The sequence below is a fragment of the Lactuca sativa genome, chromosome 1 (genome assembly GCF_002870075.4).
Source record: "Lactuca sativa cultivar Salinas chromosome 1, Lsat_Salinas_v11, whole genome shotgun sequence".
NCBI lineage: Eukaryota > Viridiplantae > Streptophyta > Magnoliopsida > Asterales > Asteraceae > Lactuca > Lactuca sativa.
The window spans coordinates 114,055,144-114,083,069 of record NC_056623.2 but is presented as its reverse complement, the minus strand read 5'-3'; positions in this window follow the sequence as shown (position 1 = coordinate 114,083,069).

Below are 27,926 nucleotides of genomic sequence, written 5' to 3'. Positions count from 1 at the left end.
AGTACGCGGGGCGTACTCGAGTTACGTAGGGCGCACTTTGACGTCGTTGCATGCGTCGACTAGTGGCACTCGAGTATTGGTCAGACAAGTTGCATCCGACTGAGTACGCTGGGCATAATTTGACTCGTTGAACTTGTAGATTGCGTAACTTTCGCATACGAGCTCCATTTTCGATGTTCTTTATATCCACGCGTAGGTGAGACTACGATCTATAGCTTTCGTTTAGACTATGTTGGCTAATTTTGATTTATTTTTATTATATTATTTTTAGTAGGTCGGGACTGGAAAATTCCGTTATAAATTCATAGTTTCTTCATCCGACGTCCGTTTTCGCCTATCTTTTTATCGTTTCAGTACAATTGACGAGATCTTCGATTCTCGTTTAGATTGTTTTGGCTAAAAACCGCTCGATCTCAAATCGAGTATTCAGGCTGCATACTGCTAAGCTGAAACTTAGAAAAATCATAACTTCCTCATACGAAGTCAGATTTGGACGTTCTTTTTATGCACGCTCACGGTTTAACGAACTCTACAACTTTTGTTTAGATCACTAAGGCAAAATATCGCTATAACATAAATTGACTTTTTACATCATTCAGCGTCGTGCCGGTTCTGTCGCGAAACTTCGACAGGTCATAACTTCTTCGATATAATTCGGATTTCGACGTTCTTTATATGTACGGAATCCTTGTAACATATACTATAACCTAGTGAAGATTATTCATTCTAAATAATCTTCTATCAAAAACTCATTTTTGACGCTTATCGTCCTTCAATTGACTAGCCCTGATCTACGGGCGTTACATTCTGGCAGTCATTACAAAGTTCCCTAGGAACTAGGCTGGACATGAGTACGGCCTACCATCCACAGACCGACGGGAAAAGTGAGAGGACTATCCAAACCTTAGAAGATATGTTGCGTGCCTGTGTGATTGACTTTGGAAAAGCTTGGGATACCCATTTACCTCTTGTTGAATTTTCCTACAACAACAGTTATCATACGAGCATAAAGGCAGCTCCATTCGAGGCCCTCTATGGCCGAAAGTGCAGATCCCCTCTGTGCTGGGCTGAAGTGGGTGATACCCAGTTAGCTAAGGGACGAGCTCCCGAAAGCACTCTCACGGGGCCGGAGATCATTCGGGAAACGACAGAGAAGATCGTTCAAATTCGTGAACGACTGAAGGCCTCTAGAGACCGACAGAAAAGCTACGCTGACAAGCGTAGGAAACCATTGGAGTTCCAGGTGGGCGGCCGAGTCCTACTGAAGGTCTCACCCTAGAAGGGCTTGATACGCTTTGGGATGCATGGTCAGCAGATATCAAGGGAACCCTCGTAGAGCTCATTGGATTGCAGTTAAGAATATTCTTAAGCACATTCGGAGGACCAAGGAACGGTTTCTAGTCCTCGGTGGGAGTGATGACTTAAGGGTACGAGGGTATAGTGACACTAGTTTTCAGACGGATCGGGATAATTTCCGATCGTAGTCGGGCTGGGTCTTTATCCTGAATCGAGGAGCAGTGACTTGGAAAAGTGCCAAGCAGGAAACCATAGCTGATTCAATGTGTGAATCAGAGTACATTGCGGAAAGCAAATCGTCGAAGGAGGCTATATGGTTGAAGAAATTCATTGGAGACCTTGGAGTTGTGCCATCCATAAAGGAGCCGATGGAAATTTTCTGTGATAATGAAGGAGCAATTTCCTTAACCAAGGAATTGAGAGATCATGGTAGATCTCGACATATCGACAGAAAATATCACTTTATTAGACATCGGGTAGAAGAGGGACTCCTCATTGTGAAGAGGGTATCATTAGAAGAAAACCCAGCAGACCCCCTTACGAAGGGACTGAGTAGGGTCAAACACTTGCTGCACACTAGGAGCATTGGGCTAAAGGATGATATAAGTTTGAATTAGATAGGAAACGTGTAATAAATAGTTTGTACTTAACATTTGATGAATAAATAAAATTGTGTTATTTATGAGTAAACTACTATCTTGTGTTGGTTATTTATCTATTGTTTCCATTTTGCATGTTTTGACTTCCTGAATGATAGGATTATTCGAACAGTCCACAGTCAGTCATATTTTGGAAGTAGGTATGAATGAAGACTGTCATGAATTGTTTGTAGATTGTCTAAAAGGTTTTGGACATAGCAAAGGTTTGCTGCAAAGTTCATGAGTGCTTATGAATATGATTTGAGCATTGGAATAAACCCGAGTTTGCTGGTATCACTTCGTGGTGATCGCAACGCGATAATATCATATAGTCTTAAAACTTAGAGATATCATTGTTCTTTGCTGGTTGGTTATGCATTGATGATATGTAACTGCATCAGTAAATTGATGTTATAAAACACATTGTTGTGCATGATTCAATTAGTGAATAATAGATGCATATGAGTCGAAGTTAATCTGTACCTTTTATTCTATGAGAATAAGAGTGATATCTTTGGCCACTTGATGATTTGGTTTGACTTATGTACCGGGCCCGGTCATAATAAATTTGATGTGTTTAACTAAATTCTATGTCGAACAAATCGGAAATCAAGGAACAAATGCTGGACAACAAGCATTGTCAGCATGATATCCAGAATAGAGGATTGTACGATCCCTTATCCAAAGGACAAGTTGATCAGAGTTGACAGCGATGTATAAGAGGTACGATTGCTAATTAGATTCTTAAGTCGTACGTGATATATAGTTACTAGACTTATCCAAGTGGGAGAATGTTGGAATAGTGTCTAAGCCTGTAACTATATTTGGTATGCACTTGACCCGGTTGTGCATGGTCCTTTTGGGTTGCCTTCTCCAAAGAAACTTGACAAGGTAATATATTAAAGGAGAAATCATATTTATTTAATTAGTATTAGTCATAAATTAATTAGGAATTAATTTGGTGACCAAAAGAGATTAATTGAATAAAGAGGTATAAACTGTCAAATGTATGATAGTTGAGTTTTGCGTTAAGGAAACCTAATGGACTTAAGGGGGAACGAAATTATGATGGGTATCCATCATATTTTCATCCAAGGCCTTATTCCAGAAGGTTTCTTGGGCTGCTTGGTGGCTAAGTTGTCCATTAGGGTTTAGACTGAAACCCTAGTAGCCTGTAACTATAAATAAGACCCCTAGGGCATTGAAATCGGCTACCACTTGATTCTAAGAGAACCCTAGGCCGATTTCTAGCTTCTCTGATCTTGTCTCGTATTACGTTCTTCCTTGTGGGGTTTGTGAACCATTAGAGGAGTTGCATTTGTGACTCTAAGCTCAAGAGAAGAAGAGAAGAAGATCTAAGCCAACATTTGAAGAGGTAAACATCTAGATTGATTATATATGTTAGTTTTGTTATTTTTATGCTAGATTAGGGTTTGTAAGTCTTGGAATCAAAGCATGTTCAATAGAGAAACCTAGATCCAAGCATTAGGGTTTGTATGAGCACATGGGAATGTTCTTATGCATAAAACCCATCAACTCTTCACAAATTTCTCCAAGTGCGAGTTCTGGTTGCGCGAGGTGCAATTTCTAGGGCACCCTGTCAACCAAATGGGTATTCTGGTTGATCCGGACGAGATCGTGGTTGTGATGCAGTGGGAGGTTCTGAGGTCTCCATATGAGATTCTGATCTTTCTTGTTTTGGCTAGTTATTATTGGAGACTCATTCAGGATTTCACCAAGATTGTTGTTCCCTTGACCCGACTGACCAGGACATCGGTGACTTTTTGCTAGGGTCCTGAGCAACAAGAAACTTTTGAGAGTCTTAGGCAACGGTTGTGTGAGGTTTTGATTCTGACCCTGCCATAAGGTGTTGATGACTTTATAGTTTATTGTGATGCCTCGATCTCGGGTTTGGGTGCAATGTTAATGCAATAGGGCCGCATGATCGCTTACGCTTCGAGGCAGCTGAAGCCTCATGTGGCAAAATATCCAAAGCATGATTTAGAGTTGGGGGGCTGTGGTTTTTGCCCTCAATATCTGGCTGCATTACCTCTATGGGGTTCGGTGTACCATTTACACGGATCATACGAGCCTGAGGTACTTGATGGATCAACCGAATTTGGATATGAGGCAACATCGATGCTTTAATGTGGTGATAGATTATAATTGTGAGACCCTGTATCACCCAGGGAAGGCTATTGTGGTGGTCGATTCTCTCAGCCATAAGGTTGTCGTGGCACCGATCCAAGGTATATGCTTGAGGATGACACTGATTACTACGTTGATGGAGCAAATTTGGGAGTACAGGTTGAGGCTATGAACGAAGAGCACCGAAAGTGTGAGCGGATTGTGGGTTAGGTGTTCGCCAAGTTCTGATGGAGGAGGCTCACAAGTCGAGATTCTCCATTCATCCCGAGGCGACGAATATGTAGAGGGATCTTCACCCGGATTATTGGTGGCCATGCATGAAGCAGGATATAACATGGTTTGTGGAGCGGTGCTTGACTTGCAAGAAAGTTAAGGCCCAACATTAGCGACCTCACGACAAGATAAAACCATTGGAGATTCCCATATGGAAATGGGAAGAAATCACCATGGATTTTATCACGAAGCTTCCAGGACCATGCACGGAGTAGATTTTATTTGGGTCATAGTGGATCGGCTAACCCAGAGCGTGCATTTCATCTCGATTTATGTTAGCCGAGATTTATGTTCGGGAGGTGGTGGCAGGTCAGAGATTTATGTTCGGGAGGTGGTGGCAGGTCATGGGGTTTCGGTATCAGTGGTTTCCGACTGGGATGTTCGATTTACTTCCAGATTTTGGAAGCGATTTCATGATGAGATGGGCACTCGTCTCCATTTCAGTATTATATTTCATCCGCAGACTGATGGCCATATTGAGCGGACTATTCTGACTCTTGAAGACATGTTGCGTGCGTGTTGGATTTCGATGGGAGTTGGGATACGTATCTTCCGTTGGCAGAATTTTCTTATAACAACAATTATCATGCCAACATTGATCGAACTCCTTTTGAGATGCTCTACGGGACGAAGTGCAAGACCACAATTTTTTGGGACAAGGTCGGTCAGCAGTCATAGGGAGTACCGAGGTGGTGCTCAAGATCACTAAGTTGATTCACTAGGTTTGGAGCAGGCTTTAGACAGCTCAGAGTCGGTATAAGAGCTATGCCAACAGGCACCAATTAGACATGGAGTTCCAGGTACGAGATATGGTTCTCCTGAAGGTGCACCTTGGAAAGGTGTCATCCTGTTTAGGAAGTGGGGCAAGATAGGCCCCATGTATATTGGTTCCTTCGGGGTTTTCGCTCGAGTGGGCTGGGTAGCTTATCTTCTAGATCTTCCATCCGAGCTTAGTCAGATTCATAGCACTTTTCATGTCTCTCATCTGTGGACGTGTTTTGTGGATGATTCTGCAGTTGTACCTTTGGAGGATATTAAGGTCGATGACCTCCTGAATTAGATTGGGAGATCGGTGGCAATTTTAGATCAGAAGACGAAGACCTTGAGGAATAAGATTGTGGAGTTGGTAAAGGTGTAGTGGTTGCACCACAATGGGTCTAACTGGACGTGGGAGCCTAAGGAGGAGATGAGGAAGCATTATCCCAAGTTATTCGAGATAGCGGACTTCGAGGAAAAAGTCTGATCCAATTGGGGGAGAATTGTAACGCCTGATGATGCCAAGGTATTATTTAATTATTTCATCATTTATCTAATTGTTTAATTATGCAAGTTGTGTGGGTTAGTGGTATTGGGCCTTATTTGAGAGGGCATTTTGAGGCTGTACATTGGGGTTAAGCCTGGTGTATGTTGGGCACACAAATCTATTATGGAGCGCGGAGGCATTTCATGTACACTTAGTGTACGTGGTGAGGACCAAAAAAACTAATTTTTAGGGTTCTAGCCCTATATAATCTGATTAAGTCCCATGGGTCAGCCCCTTATCAACCTCGCTGGTTCAAAAAGCCTAAAATTAGCCCCCTTATCATCTTAGTGTGTTGTTGACCTTGTGGAGTGCATCTTTGGTAGTTTGGTGCCTTGGAAAGAAGAAGAAGAAGTTGGTGAAGGAGAGTTTTTGGAGTTGAGCTTGAAGATCCGAGTTATCTTCATCTGTTGGCACTCGTTTGAGGTATAAAGCTCAGAAGTTGCCATGTTAATGCTTAGGTCTTATTTGCATGAGTTTTGGGCCTTTTGGTCCCATACATGAGATCTTGTGATTTATTGTCATTTCTGGAGCTTAGAGTTGCTACTCTTGGTGTTCATTTACTCCTTGTGTCATAAAGTTGAAATCTTTGAGGCTTTGAACTGTCCATGCATGAGTTTGGGTTCATTTTATGGATGTAGTTTTTGATATTTCGAGATTTGGTTCATTTGGGGCATACAAAGTCACCAAGTTTACGACTTTATGGGTCAAGAAAGTTCATATGACTCAGATCTATGATTGGAACCCTACGTCTTAAGGATTTAAGTGCTTTTGTTTTTATGGATTAATGGGTGAGTACGATGAGCGTACAAGCTCGTACGCACAATATACAAGCCATGTAGCCTGTACGCTTAGCGTACGGTTGAGTACACTCAACGTACTCAAAGGATTTCGGCTTTGCGTCTTTTGGGCCTTAGATCGGCTACTTTCTATGACTTTGTGTCTTGGGTCTTAGTGGGCCGTCTGGAATCGAATCTTTGGGCTAGGGAAGCATTATTAGGCCTTAGGCTAAGGCACATGTGAAGAGATTGGGACCAATTGGAAATTGGGCCATATGTTGGGCCTTGATGGATTGTTTAACTTTTCGGCCATTGGATTGTGATTTAGGGTTTCATTCTTGGACCAAGTTATGTTAAAATAGTCTTTTTACACCATGCAACGATTTTTGGTTAATGATGAAGATCCCAAATGTTAATTATTTGTTTTTGTCAATTGATAGCTCGGGGAGCTATAAGACTAGTAGCCAGGGATCACTCGTTTCATTCATATTTTTGACATGAGTTTTACCTCACTGGGTTTAACAGGTCTAAGGCACCAAGGCCGACCCTTCCTGATTATGATGTTTTACTTGTTGTCTGTGTGATACTTGATGTGATTGTATATGTTGCTTATTTGGGCGGGGCCCGTATCTCATTGGTTGGGGATCGTATTGCGAGTGTGGGCGGGGCCCGCATCTCATTTAGGTAGGGCCCATTATACGAGTGTGGGAGGGGCCAGTATCTCCTTAGGTGGGTCCCGTTATGTGATATGTTTGGTATACTGTATCTTGGCTAACTCACTAATCTTTGTGGTTACATATTTTAGTTTGTGTTTCAGGTACTTCCTGTTCCAATGGGAAGGATTCGATTTGACTGCACCGCACACACCATGGGGATTCCATATTTGAGATTTATTCTGATTTTGACAACACATGAAGCGTATATTTTGTTGAGTTGTATAGATGATATTTGAAAATACTATATTATCTATTATGAAAACGAACTTTTGGGACCACATTTTTAGGTGTTACATGATCAGTGATCGGTGCAACTATTTTTTTCAGACTGTGAGGTGAGTCTCCTCACTATATTTGTCGTTCCAAGGCACCAATGTCGGCCCATTAGATTTTGTTGTAGGATAGTAGTGGTCTTGGTGACACTTACTGATATGCCTGTATATGCTTTCTATCCTTATGACTCTTGATAGTATGATTTTAGGCTTAGCTGTAGGGGATGAAATAGACATGTACCGGTTGAAAGATACCACAGGAGACGGAAGGGACTCAGACAGTCAGAAGGGACTCATCGAGTCGAAAGGGACTCAGTGATTCGGAATAGACTAAGAGAGTCGGAAGGGACTCAGGGGTCAAATTGACATGTTACATGTTTTATTATGATATGTATGTATGATGTATATGTATGGTGTGTGGTACTTTCGAGAACTCATTATGCTTTATACTTAAATTTTATGTTTATGGTTTCAGGTATTTCCGTTTCCAAAAAGAAATCCCTGGCTTGATCGCACTGCATCCCCTAGAGTTTTATTCTGCACTAAATGCTTACAATTTACTCTAATGTTTTTATAATAATTTGACTCTGATCGTCTTTTGGAATAATGAATGAATGGATTTAAAATGTTTAAAATGAAATTTTTAGTCGGTATTTTTGGGACGTTACTAGTTGGTATCAGATCCTTGGGTTTAGGGGTTAAAGCACATTCTCGGGTGTGTCTGAACTCAAACTGAGAATTTCAAAAATAAATATTTTAGAAGAAAATGATTTTCTAAAAAGTTTTTCTAAGAAAAAGGGGTGCGATGCGTGCAATCATCTGAGCTCAAGTAAGTTTTCCCAAAATACCCATACATATAATATGCTTATTGTTTTAGTATGAGTATGTGAGAATTGCATGGTTGATTAGTGTTAAGGATCTACTCAGGATTTGCATAATAGAATGCTAGGAAAGATGCCTTTATATGCCTGTTGATTGAGCTTTTGGAACTGCATGCTAGGATGGATTTCAGATTGTTCGATAAAATGGCTTGATTTAAGTTAGGCACTAGTTTAAATCACTTGATACTCGAATGCTATTTGCTTTGTGCTTTTAGGGACCTCCAATAATATGAACTAACTATTAAGTGTATACGCTAGGTTACATGTTGCAGAGATTAGCTAATTTAAAAGGTTAGGTTTAACTCTATTGCATAACTCTGGTTTGAGTCTAACCATTGTAGTGTGAGACCTTACAGTCAAAGGATTATCTAGTGCCCATGGCTGAGTGATTGGCAACGGGTGGCTGAGTGATTGGCAGATAGATTGGAATGCCACTATCCATAACGATGATTATGTCCTTTAGCTATTGGGGGTCAGAAAAGCCATCGACCAGCTCCTCGCACGATGGCCTGGAGTGCCGCAATTGATTGCCTGGTCCTGGAGGGCTGAATGTGTTATATGGGTAAGGTTGTGCCCTTTCTAACACCAATTGGTTTTAGATCAACCGGTAGCGCTAATGCTCAAGAATTGGTATCAGATCCAGTGGTAAGGGTTTGATTCTTAGGGAGAAATTTTTGAGGGGGGATTTTTGGGGGTCAGAAATTCAATGACTAGGTCCTCGCACAATGAACTGGAGTGACGCGATCGAATGCCTGGTCCTGAAGGGCTGAATGCACTATATCGGTAAGGTTGCGTCCTTTCTAACACCAATTAATTTTAGATCAACCGGTAGGGCTGATGCTGAACACTTGCTTTTCGAGTTTGAAAGAAAGTGAAGAGAGAGAGAAAGAGAGAGAGAGAGAGAGAGAGAGAGAGAGAGAGAGAGATCAGACATGGGATTTTCATATTTGAGATGTAGACCCATCACGGAGCTATATAGCTTTAGTTTTTGGCAGAAAGTATGCATTATGGGAATGCACAAGAGAATTCTTGTTGTATAGTTTCCTTGAGAAGAGATCAAGGGTCAGATTTCTTTGAATTTAGTTACGACAGGTGCTAATTAATTATTTCAAGTGATCAAGGATGTGAATTGGGAACGAAAACTTCTGTTGTCTTTGATGGATCCTGACTAAGAGAATGATGCTTCTTATATTTATGAGTAATTCTCATGATGAATTGTTTGCTGGGGATTTATAGACGAGGTGGGTAGTGGTCCATTTGTTTCTAGATAAAGAATTGGAACTATGAATAGACTGTCGTAATTTTGCTTGTGCATCTACAACGGATTTTTGAGGTTAGAGGCCGTTATGATTGGGAGGTTTCTAAGGTCTCCATCTAAGATTCAGGATATCTTTGAGTTTATTTGGCCTTTATCTGGAAGATCATCTTGCATTGTGTTATATATTTCGTGAGGCAGGGATGGTTTGTATCTGGTTGAGTCAGTTTGAGTATTGGTTAGTTGCAATGTCAGTTGGTGGTAGTTCGAACAGTATGTAGGGGAGAACTGGGTATTCTTCTTGGAGTATCATCAATTGGTTAGAGTACATGCTTTCAGAAGGTTGGGTCATACGGATCTAGGGTTTGGGTTTGTGAGAATTTGGCTTAGGATTTGGTCAATTTGGGGATGCAAATCAAGTTGCCATCAATTGTATGTGCTCAGGAATGCATGAGTTGTCTTCTTGGCATGAAGCTGTTGGACAAGGAGCTCATTGTAGGGGTTCCTTTTACGATGTCGATTAATAGATCAAGAGGCATTTTGGAAGCTTAGGTTGAGTATCGGTTTTTGAGATATTTGTTAGCCCGTTACATCAATTGTTATCTAAAGTCGAGGATGAGCAGTTGGTGATTGGTAAATCGGGTTCAGAGTTTAGTAAGTGTTGTTTCACATAGGTTTTGTTCACTAGTGTATTGGGTCATTGGATTAGTTGTCAATGAATACTCGATCTTTGGTCATTTCTTTCATCGTCAATAATTGAGGTTCTTCGAAAGTTTCAAGCTTTATCTGTTGAAGTTCAATGGATGTGACAACCCATCGTTAAAATTTGTACATCATACATTTTGGTTTTTGGGTATCGGTACCCACAATTCTTGGTTACAGAAGTGTTTTTCATAGCGGGCTCGGGTTTAGCAGTTTTCCTTAGTTATTGGAAGTTCGAAGATCAGAGCGATGTTGTTTAGTTTTTTAGGTGTGGTTTGGGACCTGCGTAGAATCTAATTTTGACATATCGTGTTGGCAGGATTGGTATTTTGGTTGATCTGACTAGAGTTTTAATAACAAATTTGGATAATTTTGGAAGTTTTATCGAGCTAGTTATATATTAGTGGGATTTGTTCAGTTTCAATTGAGATGAGGGATCTTGTATTGGTCGTTCATGAGGATGTTTTTGTTAATGGTTAAGGTTTTTCAGTTTGTTAGATTTATTGGTACTTCACACTTTGGGTAAGGTTGCGAGGAAGAAACAATGAAATAGATCCAGGGTTCGTTATGTGTCTCCCCTTGGGTTATACATTGTGGTAGTGCCTCGATTATGGTCATGAGGGGTATATGTGGACTGAGTAAGGTAACATGAGAATGTTGGGTTAGTATTATTGGCATGGTTATTATTTGTGTTATAGCCTTCAAATTGTATCAAGTGATTTTTTTTCAGGTGGATGTACACTGAAGCTAATGAGTTATTTTGATGAAACACGATATTCTTGGATTGACCGTCATTACGCTCATGGAAGTAGTGGGTTCATGATGACTTTTCAGGAATTCAAGTGTATATGTAAGGTTTTTGGGCACAACTTTTGAATTTGGATTGGTGGAAATTCACAATCGGCATGTTTTGAGTATTTCTTTTTGCGTTATTTGGTGGTGTTCCTAGTCAGGGAACTAGGGGTTGGTATGAATAATAGATGATCACCAGACCTAGGGTAACGTGTCTAAAGTCTAGACTGATGTTTTCCCGGTACCGAGAAGTATATTGATTGAATTGGTTTGTGGTTGTGGTTTTGAGAGTTTACAGTTTGAGTGGTTCTCGCTGGAAGTTGGATGTTTAGTTAGGGAGAGAAAGAAAGTTGTTGTGGTTGAGTAATTTCAAGTTTTGGGTTGTTCGTTGGCATATATGGGTTTTCGAGTGGTCTCTTGAGTTTTGTTTATAAGACGCATTGATTTCAAACTAGTTAAAGGATGCTTTGGAACGTGTTGGCATTGTATTTAGAGATCCTGGCCAAGAAGGATTTTGGAGACGAAATCCAGTTTAAGTGGGGGATAATTGTAGCTGCTTGTTTTGAGAAGTTCTTATTTCAGGATTGTGCACATTAAATGGATCAAATGGAGGCCTTGTGCTTCAATGGTATGGAGTTTAGACTATATGTGAGGTATATGATTTCAGAAAATGATTTAAACGTTGGACTGTCCGATCGAAATTGAGGGGTAAAATGGGAAAGGTTAACTTTCGGGCTTCTTGCATAAATTAAGGATTCCCATTTTAAATGTTTTTGGTCATAGTATCAAGATAGAATTGTAGAGGACGTCGATATCTTTACGTGGATATAAAGAACATCAAAAACGGAGTTGAAACGAAGAAGTTATGGTTGTTTGAAGTTAGAGCAGGAAAAAAGGAGTCTGGTAGTACGTTGGGCGTACACTAGCTAGTACGTTGGATATATTAGGCTGAAGGAACACATTTTCGGGGCATTACGATGGGTGTAACTATAGGTACGCTGGGCATACCGCTGTAGAGTAAAAACGCTATTTTCATAGTTTTGAGCCCTACTTAAGGTCTCTAACCCCTTGGGGGGTCCTTCCTATCATGAGCCTCTAACTCAAAACACCAACCTCCTCTCACTTATTTTGATCCTTGGCATCATTTATGAGTTTATTTCTCCATTAGCAGGTGGGATCCAACAAGATTACATCATTTCTGGACCTTTGTGAGTAAAAAGCTTCAAACTTGCTCATTAGTTTCATGGATCTTATTATTTATCATATTTGTCACTTTTGGGTCACTTTAGTACATCAGGTTTAGATCTTGAAAGTTTGTGACATTGTTATGGATAAAGTTGGAACTTTATCAATCTAAACATCATATTAATTCAGATATGATGGTTGGAGACATGTACATAATGGATTAAGTTGAGAAATATGTATTTTTGTCCCTTTGAGACTTAAAGACTAGATCTTGGCTATTTGGACCCTCCTAAAGGATAAAGTTGGAAAACTTAGCTGTTATCGGGCTATTAGGAACCATAAAATTGTGCTTTTGGTCCCTTTCTTCCTTCCCTACAAGAATTATCATGCCTTGGGTTGTGTATTAAGTTAGGGTTTTGGTGTGTGGACTCCTTCTTGTAACACTTGAATCTTGGTAAGTTTCTCTTTTGACCATGCATTATTAAATTTGTCCAATTTTTACCTTTGAATTGTACGCGGGGGGTACAACAAGGTACGCTAAGCATACAAGTGGTGAAGCTAGTACACGAGGTGTACCAAGTGGTACACTTAGCTTACTCATGTAAGGGTATTAATTGGGACTCCGGATGCACATGCGGTGCATATGCGAGGTTTAATGAAAACCCTAATTTTTGGGGTTGGCCATTGTTTAAGCATCCTTATTGACCTAAAACCCTCATTTTCTCATCCTCCTTTTCCTCCTTGCCCTACACTCAAACCCTAATTCCATACTTGTGCGTGTTTGAGCTTAGAAGGCCATTTTGAGGTGTATTTTGGTGCTTTGAAGAAACGTGTTCATGCTTGAAGCTTCATTGGAGGAGAGAAGGCTGATATATCTAGAACCCCATCATCATTTGGCACTCATTTGAGGTATAAAGTCTTTAATTGATGCTTCTTAGCTTAAATCTCTTTTGGTTTGGGTTTATGGACCTTTTTCGTCCCATTGATGAGATCTTATGATTCCATATCGTTTATGAAGCTTAGAGTTGTTACTCTTGGTGTTATTTTGGTGATTGAGTCATAACGTTTCCATTTTTAAGGTGTAGATCCATCCATGCATGAGTTAAGGCCATGTTCATGAAAGTAGGATGTTATATTTTGAGTTTGGATTCATTTTGGGCACGCAAAGTCACCAAGTCAGTGACTTTATGGGTCTAGGCATTGATTTGGACTCAGATCCGTGGTTTAGACCTTTGGGCTAAGCATTAAGTGCTTAATGGCAAAAGTTGACTTAATAGAGGAGTACGTTGGGCGTAAAAGTTTGTACGTGCAGCGTACAAGCCATCAAGTGTGTACACGTAGCGTACAACTGATTACGCCCTATGAACTTAGTCAGAATGGGTTTTGCATATTTGGGCCTCAGTTTGGGCCATTTTATGGACTTAGTTGCTTTAGGCCTTAGTGGACAATCTGAAAACATGCTTTTGGACTAAGGAAATTATTAGACTTTATGGTAAGGCCCATAAGAGAGGGGTTTGGGCACAATTTCAAAAATTGGGCCATAAGTGGGCCACAAGATGGCCTTGGAAGATTATTTACTGTTAGGCCATTTGTATTGTGGATTTTGGGCCTTAGTCATGGATCAAATTAGACCATTTGTAAAATGATAATTTTACCCCAAGTATGGAGTATTGGATATTGATTGGAACCCAAGTAATGATTGGGTGTTATTTTGTGTAGATAGCTCGATGAGTCATCAGGTTAGCAGTTAGGGATTTATTTCTATGAGATTCAACATTTGAGGTGAGTTTACTCACTTGGTTTAGGGGGTTGAATGCATCAATGCCGAACCTTCTTGTTTATATTAGGATGCTAGGAGTCTGCGTGACCCCTGCATGTGTTATTTGTTGCTATGTATACCGGGCGGGGCTCGATGCTAGGCAAGGCTTGAGGACTAGAACATATGCTAGTATTATGATCATTATATGTGTTATCATGATTATGTTATATTGATTGTATGTGTATATTAGGCGAGGCCTGAGTATAATAGATATGTAAACCGAGCGGGGTTCGATGTTGGGCGGGGCCCGATGCCAGGCAAGGCCCAATGTCGGGTGGGGGCCCAATATGTGATTTATTACGTATGGTATGGGGTAGTTTGGAGAACTCACTAAGCTTTGTGCTTATTGTTTTGATTTTATGTTTTAGGTACTTTCCGTTGCAATGGGAAGAGCTCGGGTTAACTGCATCACACAAACCATTGGGATTCCACATATAATATATTATTCTGATTTTTATGACATTTGAAACATTTGCTTTGTTGAGATGTATGGATAATATTTGAAAATACTACTTTATCTATTTTAAAAATGAAATTTTTGGGATCAGAACCTTGGTTTGAGGGATTCGGGCACACTCTTGGGTGTCTCTGAACTCAAATTAGGGACTTAGTAGAATTTTCAATAGAAAAAAAGTTTTATAAAAATGATTTCAAAAAAGAGATGAAGGGTGTGGTGCATGAAATCGAACGAGCTCAAGTATGTTTTCCCAAATTACCCATATATGTTATTTGATATGCTTGAATTTGTGAATCACTTGCTACTTATGGCTAAGGATATGCTCAGGTTTTGCATGATAGAATGCTAGGAGAGATGCCTTTGTATTCCTATTGTATAAGTTTGTAGACTTGCATGCTAGTACTGATCAGTTAGTGACAGGATTGCCTGATTAGGTTATGCTTCGTTATGATACTTGATGCTTGAATGATGCTTGATTTGTGCTTTTAGGAGTTCTAACTAACTTCGGCTAACTAGTAAACAAAAATGCTAAGTTACATATAATGGGAACTAAATAGTTTAAGAGGGTTAGGTTTTAACTCTATTGCACAAATCTTGATTGAGTCCAACTGTTGTAGTGTGAGACCTCTCATTCAAAGAATTATCAAGATTTAGTGATATGTGATGGTAAACACGAATTAGTTAGAGGAGATAGCGGGAATTCCTTCTGCACCTGATGGTAGTGAGTGGTATGGAGTTGCCTTAGGAAAACCTAGGAGGAGATCTAGTGTTGGGAGCCTTATCTAGGAGCGGTAGTTAGATGGAGTTAGACTAACCTGGTTGGGTAAAAGCAATTATTAAGGAAAGTACTGATAGATATGGAAGGTAGTATAGGACCGTACTACTCCTAGTAGAAGATCCATAGTCGATTCAAGGAGGGTTGCGATAAAATTAGGAAGCTTGTAGGGTTGTGATTCCCCAGTATATTTTGATACGTATTCTGATAGTTTTTGTGGTCTATTTTTAGTATGGTGGTATTGCAGAGCAGTCCAGTTGGTATTCCTGGTGCTGGGTTGGGTTCAGGCTCAAGATCTAAATTTGGGCAGCTCGATGAGCAGAATAGGGAGTTTCTCTCGTCATAGATTACTCGTTGCATTCTTGACCAGAGTCTTGTGATCTTTGGCTCGGTCATGGAGGGTATCATGAATTACTTCATGAGCAGATGAGTGCCTTTCGCGTTGAGATGCTAGTTATGATGGGGACGCATTCTTTGACGTTCCGGGAGTTCTAGGCTTGTGGGGCTCCGAATTATCATGGGGTGAAGGACCCCATTGCGAGCAGGCAATTGTTAGCAGATATTGCTAACTCTTTCCGCACCAGTTGTTGTCCCGATGGGGACAAGGTCAGATTTGCTTCCTAACATTTGAAGGATAGGGCACAAGACTGATGGGAGGAAGTTAGTCATGCTTTGGGTGATGATGATGTATAATGAGATGACCCTGGATGATTTTTCGACCAGGTTTTGAGCATAGTTTTCGCTAGTTATTGAGGTGCAGCAGCTGGCGCGGGAGTTCCAGGATTTCTGCTAGACTACGGAGACGGTGGCTAAGATCACCGCGATGTTTAGGGAGAGGGAACTTCTTCTTCCTCGGTATGTGACGACGAGGACATGAAGAAGGCCCGATATCATGAGATGTTGAGGAGCAACATTCAACCGTTTGTGATCCAATCCAGCTTCAAGATGTTGGAGGATATGAATTAGCGAGCCACAAAGAGGGAGATAGATTTTGAGATGGAAAGGAAGAGGAAGCCATATGAGGTTCACATAGTAGGGGTTTGGGAAAGAGGCCCAAGGTATCGAATTCAAGATTGAAGGGCCATCAGGTCTATAGCCGCTATGGCAAATGCGACACAACGCATGAGGGTTTGGGCAGGAGTGGTAGTGGTGGTGGTTCTGGCTGCTTCAAGTGTAGTCGGAGTAGTCATTATAGAAAGGATTGTACTACTACCACCATCCAAGGATAAGATTAGATTTGCTTTGATTGCAATCAGAGGGGACACAAGAAGTCCAAATGTCCGAGTTTGGTTACAGGAGAACCGGTGTCAACACCCGCTCCTGTGACTTTGAGGATTACTGATGGCCGTCAAGGCTGGGCAGATGCGTCTGTAGTGAATAGTAGAGCTTTCCAGCTGAAGACAGAGGAGGCACGTGCAACTCTTGATGTTGTGATGAGTATGTATCTTCTCCTTATCTATTTAATTATATTGAATTGTTTCTTATGTTTATTGTTTTATTTTTGGATCGTTCCTTGTGAACGGTATCTCTACTCTAGTATTATTTGATTTGGGTGCCACCCGATCTTTTGTATCTCTTGAGCTTAGAAATAGATTTGATGGAGCTGGATTATCCTCCAGATGTTGAGATTATGGATGATAGGTCCATTCGAGTTGCGAGGGTTTATCGAGGTTGTACTCTCCAGTTATTCAGGCAGCGGTATCTTGTTGATCTGGTTCCCATTCCTTTGCATGTGAACAAGGTCATCGTGGGCATGGATTGGTTGAACCCAAATGAGACAGTGATCGACTGTGAGCATCAGTTAGTACGGGTTCGTATCTTAAGTAGGGGAGAGTTGGTGATTCAGGGTAAGAGACCGCAACGTCGGCCAGTTATGTACTCTGCGGCAAAGGCCAGACGCTATCTTTATCACGGTTGCTTAGGTTTAGTTGCCTATATCATGGATAGCCGGGATAAGGTTAAAGAGACCGTGGATGATGTGTCAATCGTACGGAACTACCACGATGTTCTCTCAGAGGATTTTCTATGGGTACCTCAGGAGAGGCAGGTGGAGTTTAGGATGGATTTGGTTCCAGGTGCGGCTCTGATAGCCAAAGCACCGTATCGGCTGGCTCCTCCCTCATGTACAACTTATTATCCAATATAGATGCTCATTGTTTTTTTTATATTGGAAAATGCACCTACACTTTAACTCACAAAAACCCTAAATTAGTTGTTTTTATCGACAAACCCTAAATCATGTTACGCCGGTCCTCCTCTCAAACCGTTCCTCCGATCATCACAAATGCAAACACAAACTCCTCCACTCCGTACACACAAAAATATCAAGTTCCGACCTTTCGTACAACTGCATCTTTTAGGAAGAAGACGAAGCCAAAATAAGAGGCGTCACCATTACTGAAGAAATTTTCAAAATCACATCCACTGTCATCAGATCAAACTAAAATACGCTCGATAATCGAATCCTTCCGTTATAAGAAAAACTAAGGTACCTAACAAACAACATCACAATAAATCGGTTCAGCAACACCTCCATCGTTATCCATATTTACCTGTTAATTTTTTCCAATCTCATCATCTTGACCAATCTTTTATGATTCATCTCTCTCATTCATGTTTTGATTTTGATATTGTTTTATCGTCGATATGAAAATGGAGAAATTCAAGTCCTGAACTCATGGCCTCCTCTCTTTGTATGCTTCTTAAAGACCTGATCATCGCTGACAATGGGTTTGTCCCTCTAACTCCTCGAATTTGCATATGTATGGTTGATATTGAAGTAAATTGATTACTTGATGCCAATTAAGCCACTTTTCTGGGTTTTTTTTTTATTAGAGGGTCGAAAGAACATCTCTATTGATCAAAGCAATATGATGCAAAAGTTTTTTAGGTTTGTAAAAGTTGATAGAAAATCTACTTTTGGTCTTTCTTCTAAATTGACATTTATTTCCTGATACATAAGTTAACAAAAAGTTTTGAATTTTGTGGGACAAGGGGTAAGGAGGTCAGATTATTGGACGAGGCATCTATGGAGAGGAAGTACCGTGAGGCATTGGCTTAAAAGACTGCTTGGCTTGAAAAAGAGGTATTGGGGTATTTACTTTTTATCTTCGTGTGAGTGAAGTCTATTCGCCTAATACCCTTTGGTTTGATTCCATTCTGTTTCTGTTTCTGTATCACATGTTAACCAAATACATCGTTAAATTCCCATTTTAGTATCCAAAACTTTAGGATTCACGTTATCTTTGATTGGTTACCTTTATGTTTTTGTCTGGTGTCAAAGCTAGAGTGCGGCATAAGAGATCATTTGCTAGGTGAAAATTTTATTGTGCTTTATACAAACTATATATTTTTCACCTTTTAATATTGTTTATTATTTTATCTCATAATTATTTGCAATAGTGAAAAAGAATTCCATGGTTATTTTAATATTTTTCATTGAAGCACATTAATCCTTTCTTTCCTTCAAAAAATGCAACATTTGTTAATTCTCTGCTTTTGACACTGTGTAACCTCCCAAGTCCAGGTATACCCTGTTAACCTTGATCTTTTGAGCATTTGTCCATTTTGGACCTTTTTGGAAAAAAGGTGGTAAATGAGTACGCGGGGCGTACTAGAGTGTACGCTCAGTGTACTCATATGCGTGCATATGAGGCGGAGACCACCTAGTACGCTGGGCATACCAGAGGGTACGCTGAACGTACGACCCAAAATGAAAACCCTAATTGTTGGTGAGTCCCCTATATAAAGGATATGATGGGCTCATGTTGGATTAAGTGTCTAAGTTCATAACTATTTCTGGAATGTACTTAACCCAGTTAGCATGGTCCATTTTGGGTTGCATGGCATTGCAACACTTGGATAGACTAAATGACAGAAAGGCAAATTATGGTTTATTAATATATTATAAGTTCTGATATATTAATAATATTATTTAATTATTTTTTTATCAATAATTAATTTATAATTAATTTGGTGATCAAAAGGAGACTAATTAAATATATGGGGTTGATTGTGCAAATCATCCATTCTTTTATAGTGGGCTAATGATCCATGGTTTATTGGATCGGGCTAAAACCCATAAGGTGCTCCATGGATAGTCCATGGAGGTTATAAACCCATGGATCATGGAATATGAAAATCCATGTCAATTAGGGTTTACATGTTGTAACCCTACATATGACAAAACTATAAAAGGACCCATGGCTAGAAAAACCGGCACTAAGTGTAGAACAAGAGGGCTAGCCGAGTTTGAGTGATATTGTACTTCTCTCAAGGTTATTCCAAGATTTATGGTGTTGTGTGAAATATTGGAGGCATCACATTTAAGGTGCTAGGCTCACAAGGTTCTCAAGGAATCCAAGCAACAAGAAAGGAATGTTCTTCTACTAGCTTTTATGTTTCAAAGTTCCCCATCCCATGCTAGTTAGGTTAAGAACCTTGGAAAATCGAAATTGCATGTATCTTAGTAAAATATAGATCCAAGGATTCTAGGGTTGCATGTACACCGTAGTAGTGTTAGAATGCTCAAAAACCCTTCAGTGGTTTCAGAGCCTAGGCTTGTTTTCTTGATACTTGATGCAAATTGTTGAAAAAACTCAAGATTTATGCATTTTGCTAAATGAACTCACCGAGTCCATGGGGGGACTCGGCGAGTCCATGTGTTATTTCATCCTACTCATCGAGTAGGTTCTTGCACTCGACGAGTAGGAGGCCCTAAATACAGTTTTTCGAGTTTTGTTGCTGGAAATGGACTAGAAACATTACCCTAAACTGTTTTGGTCTTATAAAACTTGTTCTAGATGGTGTAATGGTTATGCTAATCCATTTACAATGGTTATTATCAAAATTTCAAGTTTTCTATATGTTGTTTATGATTCTTGAAATGGTTGATATGAATGTTCATACACTTATGAGTTTATAAGATCATTAGAATTATTTGCAAATAGTTTGTTAGTTTAATTCTTGATCATGATGTGTTTTAATGGAATCTATAATTTTTCCTCAAGTTATGGATTACCAAAAGTCTTTCTTTTAAAGTCCATTAAAGAACACATAAGTTACATGAAAATGAAGAGTCTTCATTTTAATAAACCAATAACTCATAAGTTGAAAAGTTTTGAATGTTACAAAACTTGCCCTCAAGTTTTGGAACATGTAAAGTCACTTTAAAAAAACTTTAGTTCCAACCCCGAGAATTTTAAAACTTAAAATTCAACCCTTATACTTTATAATATTATAAGTTAATAATGTGTATATATATATATATATATATATATATATATATATATATATATATATATATATATATATATATATATATATATATATATATATAACATCAAGTTGTTTTACTGTTAGTAGGCCTCATTCACAAAGTCGGTCTATAAGGGGGGTATAAGGTTGTTGCCTATAAAATGGTAGATTAATGGGTATCCACTCTCACCCACCGCTTCCTTGACTGGTGGAGGGTCGTTAGCCGAACTGGTAGGACAATGACTTTAATCCTCATTAAAATTATGATGGTTATAAAGTAACTAAATGTTTTTATAAATTCCCAATCTTAGTTACTTTAGGGAAATGTGAATATTGTGCTAACCCATGAAATTACACTTTGCAATTTGCTTAAGTCGTGAGTGGAGCATGTGTGGTTAACCGGCATACTAACCTGGACTTAACAAGGTAGGCAAAGGGTGGCTTAAGTTCATCATAGATCGGTGGAGCGCATGTCGTTAACCGGCACATCCGTTAGGTGATAAACATTAAGAGTACCAAGTAATTTGCATGGTTAATTCACACCTTGTTCTGTGATCCTTGTCATCCCAGTCACAAAACTTGAAGGACACATTCAAGATTGAAACATGCCATTGAAAAGTTCAATGAATCTCAAAAGAATCTAGGAGTTTCAAAACCAATTAAAACCTAATAATTTATTTTGTTTTTTATGGTGGAAATTGGTGAATTGTCATTCACCTACCTTCAAATATTTTCTAGCTTGGATTATGGCATCACTCTTTTATGTTATAAAACATTGTGTTGGGTCCTAGCCTTAATATTACATTTGGGGGTCTTATTAAGGGCTATCTTTATATCTAATATAAACTTGTCCTTTCTTTTCAAATATCTTCCAACAATGTTGCTTCTGGCTCAAACCCTACCGGCTCCTTCTCTCATGAACCTTTATGGGAGAGTCATCATCGATGGTTCCAATTTTATGGATTGGATCCGGAACATTAGGATGGTCACTCGTTACAAGGACAAGGAATATGTCCTCGACAGGGAGCTTATGGAACTTGATGAGTTGTCTGCTACTCATGAGGAGATCGCTGAATTCCGAACTCATGAGAGAGATGCCACCAAAGTGGCATGTATCATGTTGGCCACGATGACAGCAGAGCTGCAAAAGTCCTATGAGGACTTCTATCCTTTTGAGGTGCACCAAGATTTGATGGACATATACCATCAGAGTGCTCGTCAAGAGTGATATGAAATAGTCTCCTCAATGATAACAACCCGAATGAAGGATGGTGAACCCATCACATGCCACATGTATAAAATGCAAAGATTCATGGACCGTTTGCTGAAATCGAATGTGAACTTTCCCAAGGAGTTCCCAATTGACATCCTTCTGCAGACCTTACCTTCGTGTTATGATCAATTCTAAATGACATATCACATGAACAAGGAGGAAGTTACACTCAGCAAACTTCAAGGACTTTTGAAAACTGCCGAAAGTGGGCTTAAAAGTAAATCGGTTGTTACCACTCCTACTCCTACCACGGCTCCTGTCTTTGAAATCGGGCATGTTAAAGGGAAGAAGAGGAAGATCCCTTCGAAGGGGAAAAAGGGAAAGTCCCTTTATGGCTCCTCTTCGAATCGAACCAAAAGAGGTTCTTGTTGGATTAGTGTCTAAGTCCATAACTATTTTGGTATGTACTTGACCCGATGGTGCATGGTCCTTTTGGGTTGCCTTCACCAAAGCAACTTGATTGGAGAAATAAATAGAAAGAGAGGATAATATGATTTATTAATATGTTATAAGGATAATATATTAAAGGAGAAATCATATTTGTTTAATTAATATTGGTCAATAATTAATTAAGAATTAATTTTGTGATCAAGTGTAATTAATTAAACTTGAGGGGCTGAATTGTAATTATGTGATAGTTACAAAATAAGGTAAGGATTATCTTATAAGTATGGTGAACGAATTTAAGGTTGGAAAGCCTTAGAATTCGAGTATGATAAGGATTCAAGGATTATCTTATTGGTTGCTTAATGGATAATCAACTAGATAAGGATAATGACTGAAACCCTATCTCTACACCTATATAAACACCCCTAGGGTTATGAATTCGTGTATCCCTTCCCAAGAAGCCCTGGATACGAATTATAACCTTCCTCCTCTCTCCTTATACCTTCTCCACTTGCTTATGGTGTTTGTAAGCCATTAGAGGAGTGACACTTGTGACTCTCTGCTTTCCAAGGTCAATTCAAGGAGGAATTGGATTGTTATTGCTACATAACAATCAAGGTATGTTCTTAAACCTATTTACATGTGAATTCTGATTTCCATATGCTAGAATTAGGGTTCAAAGTCTTGGATTCAAAGTATGTACAATAGAGAAACCTAGATCCAAGCTTTAGGGTTTGTATGAGCACATAGGATGTCTTATGACCAAAACCCATCAGTGGTATCAGAGACATCATTGGTTTCTACTGTATTGATGCTTGTTGTAACTAAAAAATTCGATTTTTTGCATTCTGGAGGCTGGACTCGCCGAGTCCATGGCTGAACTCGCCGAGTCCAAGGTGACTCGACGAGTCCAAGGCTGACTCGACGAGTCAACTCGTCAGAAGGAGGGTACTTCGGGATTTCTTGCTGTTTTTGCTTATGGATAATTACCTTATCATGTTAGATTAATATTAATCCGATTATATGATATATTTGACTATATTTTTAATCTAATTGAAGATATTTATCAATTAATAGGATAATTGTTTCCTTATAAGATAATTGATTAATTATTTTAAGTAAATTGATAAATTATTTTGCAAGAAATCATCAAATATGGATAATTATGTGATTAAATGTTAATTTGAATTATTTGTTATTTGATCCTTGTTGTTGTGAAAAGTTTCATACTTGGCCCTTTAAGTTTTATAGTTTAAATTTGAACCCCAAAAGTTTTGTTGTTTTGAAATTTAAATAGTTGAAACCCTAATGTTTTGAAAAAGGTTTCAAAACTTGCCCTCAAGTTTTGGAATTTAAATTTTGATTTAAATAGTTTAATTTTGATGCATATTTAAATTCTAAACCCTTATGGTTTGAAATGTTTCAAAACTTGCCCTCAAGTTTTGGAATTTAAAAGTTGATTAAAAGTTTAATTAGGAATGTTAAATTCTAAAACATCTAAGTAATTTTGAAAAGGTTCAAATCACACCCTTATGGTTTTATTAATTAATTAAGGTGTATAATTAAAAGAGATTTAATAAATCCATTAAAGTTTAGGTTAACCATTTAATAGAATTAAAAGTGTAATTGTTAAAGTTAACCACATAGTATTTTAAAAGTTATAAAATACACCCTGTACTATATATGACATTAAAAGTCTAACATTATATATATGTATAAATAAAAGTCAGTCTTACCGTTAGTAGGCCTCATTCACGAAGCTGGTCTATAAGGGGTGTTTAAGGAAATTGCCTATAAAATGGCGATTGAATGGGTATCCACTCTTACCCACCGCACTCTTGACTAGTGGAGGGTCGTTAGCCGAACGGGTAGGATAGGACGAAACCTTCCATTATAAGTATAATGAATTATCAAGTAACTAAATGTTTTATAAAATTCCCAATCTTAGTTACTTAGGCAAAAGTGAATTGATGCAATTCCATGAAATTACACTTTGTGCACTTGCGAAGACGTTAGTGGAGCGTGTGTGGTTAACCGGCACACTAAATGGGTCTAAGCAAAGGTAGCAAAGGGTGACTCAATGTTTGTCATAGTTCGGTGGAGCGTGTGTGGTTTACCGGCACATCGAATAGGTGACTGTAACATGTGAGGGCACCATGTAAGTTTGCATGGTTATTCACACCCGCTTTGTGATCCTCGGCATCCCAGTCACAAACAAGAGGGGCATATCGAGATTTAAACATGTCATTGAAAGTTCAATGAATCTCAAAGGATCTAGGAGTTTTCATAGATTTAAAACTTAAATTTAATTTTCGTTTTTCATGGTGGAAATTAGTGAATCGTCATTCACTTACCTTCAAATGTTCTGCAATTTGGGTTACGGCATCCCTCTCCCGAGTTGTAGAATATTGCGTTGGGTCCTAGCCTTAGTATCTCATTTGGGTGATTTACTAAGGACTCAATCTATCAACTAACTTGAATTCGTTTTCTCCCGTATTGTAGATGTCAAAGTTCGACAACTATGGTCTTCCCAAATCCCGTGGAACAAGCATTCCACATGAAGATGGTATTCCACGATTCAATCGAGGAACAAGAAATCATGCTTCACTTCCTCTTCCTCCTCCTATAATTCTCCCCAACCCACAAGATCGAAGAATTGAAAGGTTCAATATCACTAAAGCCCTATTGGAAATGAAACATGAAGATGGTAAACCCGTGTGTGCCCACGTTCTAGGAATGAAATCACACATTGATAGGTTGAAAATGTTGGGTGTGTCATTCCCGAACGAGTTGGCTGTGAATTGGGTTTTGCAGTCACTTCCAGAATCATATAATGAGTTCAAAAGAAAGTATTATATGATGAATCATGATGACAACCTCAGTGACCTAACTTACATGCTCATTGCTACTGAATCAGAAATGATTTGGCGAAGCAATGGAGCGTATTTGTTGGGAGAGTCAACCGACCATACTTCCGAGGACGTTCTAGGAGAACCGACCTGCGTTTGCTGCCAAAAGAAAGGGCGTTGGATACAAGTCTGCCCAAAAAGCCTGAAGAGTCCAGAAGCTGGGAGAGTCAAAGAGTATGGCTGCGCTTCAGGTAAAATCCACTATCTAACTCCATTAATTTCCTATTCATTAATTCTTAATACATAATGTAATAAGATTGCATTTGGATGTTTTACAGGATCGGTGAAAAGAAAGGAAGCTTGGTGAAAGAGCAAGATGAATCTAATCACAAGGAATGGATCTTGATCACATGGACTTGAAGATTAGATTTTGATCTTAGATAGTTATGATAGAGTTGTTAGAAAATTTTCTTTTGAAATACATAGTTTTCAATGGATTTTGCATTGTAAGGACATATGTTTTCCGCTGCTTTTAATAAATAAAATAAAATTTTTGTTTGACTTATTTATTTATTTATTTCCTTGCAATGAAATCGTTATGAAAATTGGTGTTTGCATATTTCTACAACAAATGGATATGATTCTTATTTATGGTGTTTATGGAAAAGTCAAGAATTTACCAAATAGGGAGAGTTTTCTCATCGCCCAAGTTTCAATTGGACAGAAATTTGGAATCATGCAACTTGGTTGCATGATGAATGAGAAATTTCATATTTGGAAATTAGACCAATTCGTTGACAAAGTGTCAAGTGAAGGACTAGAAGATCGAGTACACAAAGTTGCGTGTTGATCAAGACCACCATAAGAGTAACAAAAGACATTCGTCATGATTTACTAAAGGTTTAGTAAATATGATTATACTTACAAGATTAAGTGTAATTCTGAATTGATTAAAGGGTTTAGATCAATAGCAGAACGAATAAGAAGAATCAAGTAGGCAGAAAGATAAAAGTTTCTCCATTCTAAGAAGATGGGAGAGTAGCTTTTATGCTTTATGATAGATCTTAATGATTAAGAACCATATCTCAATTGATCCTCTAAGTGAGTCTTAGTACAATTGAATGTCTAAGAAGAGGAATCAAGAATTGAAGAAATGGTTAAATCAATAAGTCAATCATACTTCGTTCCAATAACAAGTCTTAAAGATTGTGACATTGAGTGATAAGTATAAAGAAGGTTTGTAACTTTCATTAAATGTGGTAAGATTGTGATGTCTTGAATAAGACAAAGACCAACTTGGACCAATTTATGAAGTGTTTTGATAAAAGCTACACGAACTCTTGAATATTTGTTTGTCAAGAAATGTTTTGACAAGAGAATCATATATGTCAAGGAGTCAGTGGGAGTCCTAATGGTCTTGAAAGGTTTCAAGAACAAATAAAATAAACCTTACCAATCATCACTAGCACACGAGTTGAGGTTGACAACCTATCGTATTGACATTATTTTGATTATGTGCTGTTCCAATTGAGTTAATCATGCATATGAGTTCTATGAGTTCTCATCTTGAATGCATAAAAGGCAAGGCACCTTAATCAATGAAAGGTACATTGATAAGAAAGGGTGAGATGCTTAGCTACTTGGAAGACGTGGTGGGCAGCTATGCTACCATGAGGCAAGAAATCAAGATTAAGAAAGTTCGATCCATATGAGTTTGAATTTGTCGTAAACGTTGGTTTTGATAAATTCACATGGATAGGAACGTTTATACACTATTTAAATCTAAGTGTCATAAGATTTCCTCCTTCATGAAAATGATTGTGAGAAAATGCTTTCACTAAGAAAGATTTTAAGAAGATAGTGATTGTAAAATTGCATTCTCGAATTCAATTATGGTTACGGCATCCCTTTCCATAATTTGAATTGTGAGGTTTGGCAATTAGTCTTAATTGTTTAGACACACATATGAACTATCGAAGGCAAAGGTGTATAAAGAATCCTTGATAAAAGATTATCAAAGCACTAAGTATTAGAAACATGAACTTAAGAAATTCAATAAGCATTGTTTTCTGAAAGTTAAGATGTTTATGAATACATGTCGAAGCTAGTGGGAGCATAAGTGTTATGTTTTATAATAATCATCAAGATAGTGGGAGCATAAAAGTTATGATTGTATGATTATTAAGGAAAGTATTGCAAGATTAGCAATATTAATTATAGAAAACAAGAGTCATACTTTGCAAAGTTGCAATAATTGAAGAGTTGTTTTGCTATAATTAAGGGAGAGAATATTATGCTTCATTTCAGATCTAAAGGTTTAGGTTGAGAAATGTTAATAAAATTAGTCAAAGGTACAAAGTGTGTTCTTAAAATTTCGATTATGATTACGGCATCCCTTTTCACAATTCGAATTTTGAGAACATAGCAAATAAAACATTATGCGTCGTGTCCCATACGCTTCGGGTATAGGATCGATTGCAAATGCTTTAATGTTTGACCATTCTAAAATTTTCCAAATGTCGAGCACATTTAGAGGGAAAAAGGACAAGAATCGGTTTAGACTAAAATAATTAAACAACTATCAAAGGACAATCCAAGTTCGACGAGGATTGGTCGCTTGTGAGTAGTTGGAAGTATAGTATTGGAAAATATGGAAATGTTTCCATATTGGATGGACCATATCGACATCATTATGAATAGATAAGATTCTATTAAGAATGAGTTGTCATATGGAACATATGGAAGTGTGTCCATATTGGGAATTGAATATTGAGAAATCTATGACTAGATTAGAAACTTCTATGCAAAAGGATGTTCAAAGAAAGTACTTTGAGTGAGAGACATCACATCTATGGAATTGTCTTGTAACAATC